This window comes from Haliaeetus albicilla, chromosome 2, assembly GCF_947461875.1.
Source record: "Haliaeetus albicilla chromosome 2, bHalAlb1.1, whole genome shotgun sequence".
Classification (NCBI taxonomy): Eukaryota; Metazoa; Chordata; class Aves; order Accipitriformes; family Accipitridae; genus Haliaeetus; species Haliaeetus albicilla.
The window spans coordinates 39,733,100-39,741,089 of record NC_091484.1 but is presented as its reverse complement, the minus strand read 5'-3'; positions in this window follow the sequence as shown (position 1 = coordinate 39,741,089).

The following is a 7,990-nucleotide window of genomic DNA, read 5'->3' as shown; positions in this document are numbered from 1 at the left end:
AAAGGCAGGAAACAAAATGCGCTCAGGCTATTTCATGTCCATCATGATCTGAGAAAATAATTAAGGTCCAACTGCAGAGGTCGTGTGTTTCCTAGACCAATTACTAAAGTTCTTCAAAATCCACCAGCTTTCAGACAGGTGGGTTGAGTTTTCTTTGGGTTGAAAGAAAGCCTTACATGGTCAAAAGTCTGATCAAACTTTAAATCTTTAATTATTCTAATAAAAAATACAGGCCCTTTCACAACTGTTGTCACATGTATAAACATATTAATAAAATATTTTGTACTGAGACTGTTCCTCTAGAGAAAACTGCAACTCCCATCTACAAAACGGCACAGAGGTGGCTGAGAGAAGCCTGTCAGCACTACCCATAGATCAGGACACGTGAACACTCTTACTGTTTGTCTTAAATGAATCAACACATCCTATATCTAAACCACTGTATTTCCCTTTTAGAAACAGAGGCAGATTATTTCAGGAAAGCAGCGTGGGTAAGACTGAACAAGTTTCACCACTGTTTAAAAGCCCCTCAGCTCTTACAAAGACTTTTACTTTCAGGTGACATTTAGTGAACTCTCCCCATCTTCCCAGCAAAACACCTGATTTAATCACACCCTGCTCCATTCTCTATAGACCTATGACGGCAAAACCAATTTTAGATAAACATACAGACCTCAACTGTAATTAATTAACAAACATTACCAGCTGTTGCCATTTTATTCTCAGCTCTAACATTTGTTTGATAAGGATTTGAAATGAAGGAAGGTAAATTAAAATTGAATTCTCAGGACCCTTTCCCACAAATGCAAGATGAGAGGCTCGGGCAGCCAGGCAGTAGGGGTGCATAACTACCTGCTCCGGCTGTCCTACACATCGACAGTACATGTCAGTACTATGATCAGCTAGCTTCTAGCACGTGTGAAAATAGCCTAATCTTCTTCAGGTAACATATATTATCGTCAGCTATTATCTAGCTGTGGCAGTGCTCGTGCCCTTTTTCAAACGTAGGTGTGTTTTTCTGCTGTAGACATGGCTGTACCACACCACTAATATAGAACATCCATGACCACTTGGGAATTAAAGAAGCTCTTGTAAATTCTTAACATGTTCAGTTCATTTCATATTTCAATCATATTTGTTGTTACTGAAAGTTTAGAGTGCTCCCGCCAAATAAAGCAATAATTGTTGGTAGTTCAATACATAAAATAAAATGATTGGTTACGTCTTGTGATCCATTCATCTGTCAGGTGCAATTTCTACCTAGAAAAGGCTAAACTATGATTTGAACAAAACAGCAGGTGTTAGAAATCAGAGATGAATTTGATCTGATTGAGAGGAGTAACTGGGTAAGGATAAAGCTGTCAGAACAAGAAGGAACTATTTATACAGAGGAAGAGCAAAGTATAGTATCGCAAAAATTATATGGTAATAGTAGGGCACAGGAAACTGGGACTTGAATTTTCATTCTTGTGTTTGTAATATTTCCAGCTGGCTACCTGTGCTCAAGGTATTACCATTTATGTACATTCTGTTTTCTCTTATTTTTACATTGTTTTTTTCCCCAGTAGGTGGCCACACTTGCTAATTTAAAGAATCCACTCAGCCCCGATGGAGTGGGTTGTGTCAAAGGTAGAAAAATAGGACCTGGCCATGTAAAAAGAATGCCTATTGCAGAAACAAGTAGAGCAGAAGTCCTCAGCCTTCTCTGTTTTGTGCCTCTGTTTTCTTCAGCAGAAATGCAGGTCCTTATAAATCAATTTGAAACCTACTAACGATAGACATGCTTCTCTTAGCTATCTTGCACACGTCTCTTGGAAGCAGATCCTAAACCCCCTCAGACCAAAAACCTGCTCTTAGAAATGCTCTCATTTGCTAGCCTCTTTGCGGAAGAGGGAGATGCCTCTTTGGCTGCTTTCCAGAAGAGATGCATCCAGGTGCCAGAGAAAGCAGGAAAACATTTTTATCTGCAGGAGCTGCTTCTATTATAAATTACTGTGGATACTGTAGAAAACTAGCTAGTAACAAGGTAGAGAAAAATACATCTCTTTCACCTCCTATACAGAAAAAACTCTACTATTAAGCTGTAAAAAAATGCATCCATATTTTCACCTCCTATCAGAAAAAAGCCACATTCTTAAAAATGTGAATCTTGAAGTCACAGAAATGAAACTCAAATAGTAGTGGATGTATTTGGAAAGATTTTTGCTTCATATACATTGCATTAAAAGTAGATAGGATTCAGTCTGGTAAAAGCCAGGCTAAGTGTATTCTCAGCATATTATGGCTGGATATACAATATGAGAAAGGGTAGTTGTCCTGGTTTCAGCTGGGATAGAGTTAATTTTCTTTCTGGTAGCTGGTATAGTGTTATCTCTTGAGTTCAGAATGAGAAGAATGTGGATAACACACTGATGTTTTCAGTTGTTGCTAAGTACTGTTTAGACTAAGTCCAAGATTTTTCAGCTTCTCATGCCCAGCCAGCAAGAAGGCTGGAGAGGCACAAGAAGTTGGCACAGGACACAGCCAGGACAGCTGACCCAAACTGGCCAAAGGGGTATTCCATACCATGTGATGTCATGCCCAGTATATAAACTGGGGGGAGTTGGGCGAGGAAGGATTGCTGCTCAGGAACTGACTAGGCATCGGTCGGTGGGTGGTGAGCAATTGCATTGTGCATCACTTGTTCTGTATATTCCAATTCTTTTATTATTATTGTCATTTTAATATTGTTGTTACTATCATTATTTTCTTCCTTTCTGTTCTATTAAACCATTCTTATCTCAACCCACAAGTTTTACTTTTTTTTTCCTCGATTTCTCTCCCCCATCCCACTGAGAGGGGGGGAGTGAGTGAGCAGCTGCGTGGTGTTTAGTTACCAGCTGGGCTTAAACCATGACAGTAGTAAAAAGCTAGAGTTTCTTACCTCTATTTTCTAGGTGTTTTCCTAAGTTCATGGTGGAGATACAAAATATGAACTCAAAGTTCCATGTAGATGTCTCCAACAAAAGAGCTGCCCCTTCTCCCTATAACTCTGCTCATTCTAGGAATCAGTGTCATATTCATTCTCAGATTGAAAGTTAGTTGGTGTGCAGGAAGAATATTTCTAGGGTAGGAAGGATCTGTAAATTTTAAAGATAAGCTGATGAATTAACAAAAAAAAATTGAACTCTATTTTAGAAAAAAAGGTCAAAACTTTCTTGAATTCAGCATGAATTTGTCATCTCCTATGTTAAAAAATCAGATGTCTAGAGAAATCCATTTGAGAAAAAGTTGAACAAAACATTCCATTCTACAGCAGTACTTTTTTACTTAACAGTACTTGTCATTTGAAAGTTACCACTATTTGCTGACATCCAATTCCCACAATATAGTGCCTTTTTCTGTCTTGTTCAGGCTAAAACAGAGGAATGGAAACTGACTAAAACCCTGCATTTTTAAGCACAAAGACGCCATGTTCTGCAACACAGTTCTCATTCTGACTACGGTGGTGGCATAGATGGCAGTCAAAGCACTAAGTTTGTATATTCCTTAAGGTCTCTGAAGGCCAGAGAACCTGATGTAAAATGCTGCAAATTTTGTGAAACTGTTGAAGGACGTTAGCTATGCTGATACACTTTGCTGTTGTTACTGCCTGGCTACTTTCATGGTTTTATTCAACTCATTCACGGATGGAAAATGACTGCTTTCTATGTGCTGCACATATTCTATATGCTAGGATATGACCCAACCAATGGATGTACAGAGAAAATATACACAAGCAGAGATAGAAGAAAGACAGAAAAAAGGATATTATAGCAGATGGACACATAAAAACAGATCTGGGAAGTTCAAACAGAATAAAGAGATTCTGCACATCCTCTAAAGACAACTTTCATTTATTATTCTATATCTGGAGTCAGATTTAAACACAAAAAGACTGAAGAGGCCATATTATTAACTCTGCAGAGAAATGCTAGAATACATAGAAATCCATCTGGTGAAATCATGATCCACTAACACAAATTTTTTTTGTTAATGTCATCCAACACAATTTCACTTTTGGTATTTGATGTACGACCCAAAATGACATAAAATATGAAAACATGATCACTGACAGGGCTATCTGGGTGATTTCAGAGCTTTTCTTAAAACAGCTATTTGTCCAGACTACAACAGAAAAAACTCATCTTCACCACTAACATTCAGAGAGACCTGTCAAGCCCAAAATACAATAACTGGAACTCAGTCATTTGATTACTGCTGCACACTCTCCTGCCTCTATTTTGCACATTCACAGTGGATCTTTGCTGTCTCCTAACCTCGTATGTCAGCATCAACCAGCTATGAACAGTTTGGGAGTTTCGCAAAGCAAGAGAGACATACTATAGCTCTGTGCTGCAGCCACGGGGTTATTTAGCCAGTAGGAACCTCATGACCATAACACACACTTTCTAGTCACACACCAGCATTGTAGCTCTGCTGTTGTAGTATCCGAGTCTCAGCGTGCATCCATCACACCATCCAAAACATGGACTGCCTATACCCTTGTCAGACAAAAAGCATGTGAGATTTGCATTCTAGCAAAACTGCATTGCTAGCAGTTTCAGCAAAATGGCCTACTGCAACATATCTTAAGTCTGCTCAAAGGATTTTGAAGAGAAAAATTCTCTAATCTCTCATGCGAAAGTAATACATTCTTATCACTTTTGCCCCCTTTTTATTAGTGCAACTATATCACATGAATATAATTCCTGCATCAAAAATCCCATTCAGCCTTGAATTTCAGATACATTTGCTAATCTGAAAGATTACTCTGATTTTAGAAAGTATTTATTTATTTATTTATTTATTTTAGAAGTATAGAATATCTGATCCCTACATATGGAATGTTACGGTTCTTCTGAACTTTGCTGCATTGTGTTTTGTATTTTCTCTCCTTCTTGTGTAAACTGAGCGTGTGGTTTCATGTTACACCTAACCAAATTTCACTGCCAAACAGGTCGGTCATTCTTGGGTCTTTGTCTTCTCTAAACTCATACTGCTTTACTTTCATCTGCAACAGATCTAGTCAGTCTGCAGCCACAGATGAGCTGGCTCAGTCAGCTGAGCCACTGCAAACCCATGTCTTTTAGTGAATAATTTTTGCGTGACATCAGTGGTTGATCCAACTCACCCTGCAGCTGTAGGGTATCACAACCTACTCAAGAGGTGTAAGCTTGCAGTTGGAAACAGAAATGGACTAGGATCATACCTTCCATCAGTGGCTCTTTATTTGAGTAGATCAAGTGAAACATGAAATGCCAAGTATGACATGAGCATTTAATCTCTAAATTGAATTTAAGTTCAAGTCATTCTAAAGCTTCACAGTGTAGTATTTTCTTTTTTATATTTTTTATCAAAAACTGTCCATGTATGTACTGGGTCTGGCTAGGATGGAGTTAATTTTCTTCATAGCAGCCTGTATGGTGATGTCGTTTGGATTTGTGACTAAAACAGTGTTGATAATGCAGCAATACTTCAGCTACTGCTGAACAGTGCTTGCACAGGGTCAAAGCTTTCTCATTTTCCTCACTTTGTCATTCTCCCCACCCAGAGGGTATGCTGGGAGTGGGCAAGAAACTTGGGAGGGGAACACAGCCAGGACAGCTGAGCCAAATTGATAAAAGGGATATCCCATATCACATAGCATCATACTCAGCAATAAAAATTGGAGGTAGAGGAAGAATGAGCTGGCTTCCAAGACAGCTGCTGCTTGGAGACTGGTTGGACATTGGTCTGTTTGTGGGAGGTATTGAGTGATTTCCTTCATATTGCCTTTACCCCCTCCTCTTTCCTTCATCTATTAAACTGTCTTTATCTTGACCCACAAGTTTTCTTGCTTTTTTTCTTCCTATTCTATTCTCTGTCCCATGGCAGGGAGGTGAGTGAGTGAGAAAGCGAGCAGCTGCCATGTTGGTTGGATGCTGGCTGGTGCTTAGATGTATGCTCATCATGTATATAGTAAAACACCTGTTTATCAGGATTCTGATGTTTTGCTCAGCAAATCCTGCAGTCCAGCTGAACATACTGAAAACAGTCAGAGGGTTATAGCAAATAAGCAGCGCATTAGGGCAGGATTACCTGATTTAAGGGGCAACTCCTACAAATATTCTCAAAAGAAATTTTTACTGTAAGCTTCAGCAAACTCACAGCTCGGAAAACTTGCATACTTTCAAACACATTTCTCTGGAGCTAGTCTGGCATTCTACATCACTGGTAGACTGAAGTCTTTTTCACTTTTTTAAAGTTATATATTAGCCTTACAAAAAAGCATTTATGTATGTGATTAACTTTTATTTAGTAAAGCAGAACGGTGAGACCAATCTGCTAACAAGGGAAAAGTACATGGAAAAGAAGAACTGAAGAAGTTGAAAAGAAAAAGAACAGTTGAGTTTTATTCCATTCACTTCAGTAATTTTTAAAGTATTGATATGTCCATACTAGGGAAGGAGAAAAAAAAACAAAAAAAGGAAAACACAAAAGGAGACAAGTATGAAATTTGTTGATTTCCCTCTCATTCTACAAGGCCATCAGCTACAGTATTTTACACGTAGTGAGATATTTCTAAAGCAGCACTAAAGAGTGGAGACTATAAAAAAAAAAAAAGAAAAGGGCTGTGACATGATTGATTATACCTTTCTTTCTGTTCTTGGCATATTCCTAAAGTAGCAGCAACAGGCAAAGATAAACCTGCACTGGCAAGAGGACTGACTGGACAACTAACACTAAAGTCATATATTTTATGAATGAATACCATAATGGAGCTTCCGCTCTGGTATAACACTGGCCATTGGCCTTCCCTACCTTAGTTTTTGCTTCAGTTAAATACATGTGGTTGAACTAAAGCATGTTTTGAGAAGGCAGCAACACTGAATCTTGATTCAGTATTTCCAGTGATGGAGTATCTAAACAATCTCCATTAAATTGTACCAATGATTAAACACCATTATTGATAAACTTATTAAATGTCTTACCAGTTCTGTTATTTCCTTCAAATGCCAACTATTAGACCTTGTTAAATCTGCTAGATTGAAGACAGACAAAACATCACTGTTTTGTTTTCTATACAGCCCTCTTACACTCTGTGACCAAGTGATCCTTACCCTGCTCTTACAAGGTCAGCAGATGATCGCACCTTCCAGCATGAGGCAAGTTTTCTAGTCTTTTTGCCATTCTTAAAGGCCATCCCTGAATTATCTTCAAATTTTTCAGCATTATTCCTCAGTTATTTACATAAAACCAGACACAGAGGATCACTAAGTCTTCATAAAATACACCCATAATACAGAGAATGCATGATGTTTGTCCAACAATCTCTAGAGCAAGGTGTTACTTAGTATTTGCATGTATTAAGTCAGATTGTTTGTAACCACCTACTAAGCCTTCAAGACTTGTTCTGTGTTAGCAACCTGTTCTCTTAAGTTTTAGCACTCTCCCAATAATGAGCCTGTCTCTAAGGCTTTTTCAGTGGTCGTTCAATTTCAAAAAAAGGCTAGGCAAATTCCCAACTGTAATTCAGATTTTCCTGCGTAGTTCCTTCTTACAACTCATTTGACTAATGGCTTTGGAATCCAGTTCTTTTAAAGGATTAAACCAGGCCTTTTCTGTGTGGCACCCAGCTCCCATCCCGGGCACCTCCGTGGCCTCCTCAGGCTGCGCTGCACCCGCAGTCCCCAGAGGACAGGCACGGGAGATGCTCGGTGGCTCCCAGAGACCCTTCTCCTCGGCGTCGAGGAGAAGGGGGAGGTACGGGACACCCTGCGGGTCAAACGGACGAAGCTCCCACCCCGCTGACCGGCCACCTCTGCAGAGACTGCTCTCTCCTCGGGACCTGCCCGGCTACAAAACACAGGCAGCGAACCTGGCGGGGGGAACACATCCATCCCTCCATCCATCCCTCCCTCCCTCCGGCCCCGCCTCGCGCCTGTGCTCCGCCGGGTGCCGCGGTCCGGCCGGGACGCCCAGCCCGCCT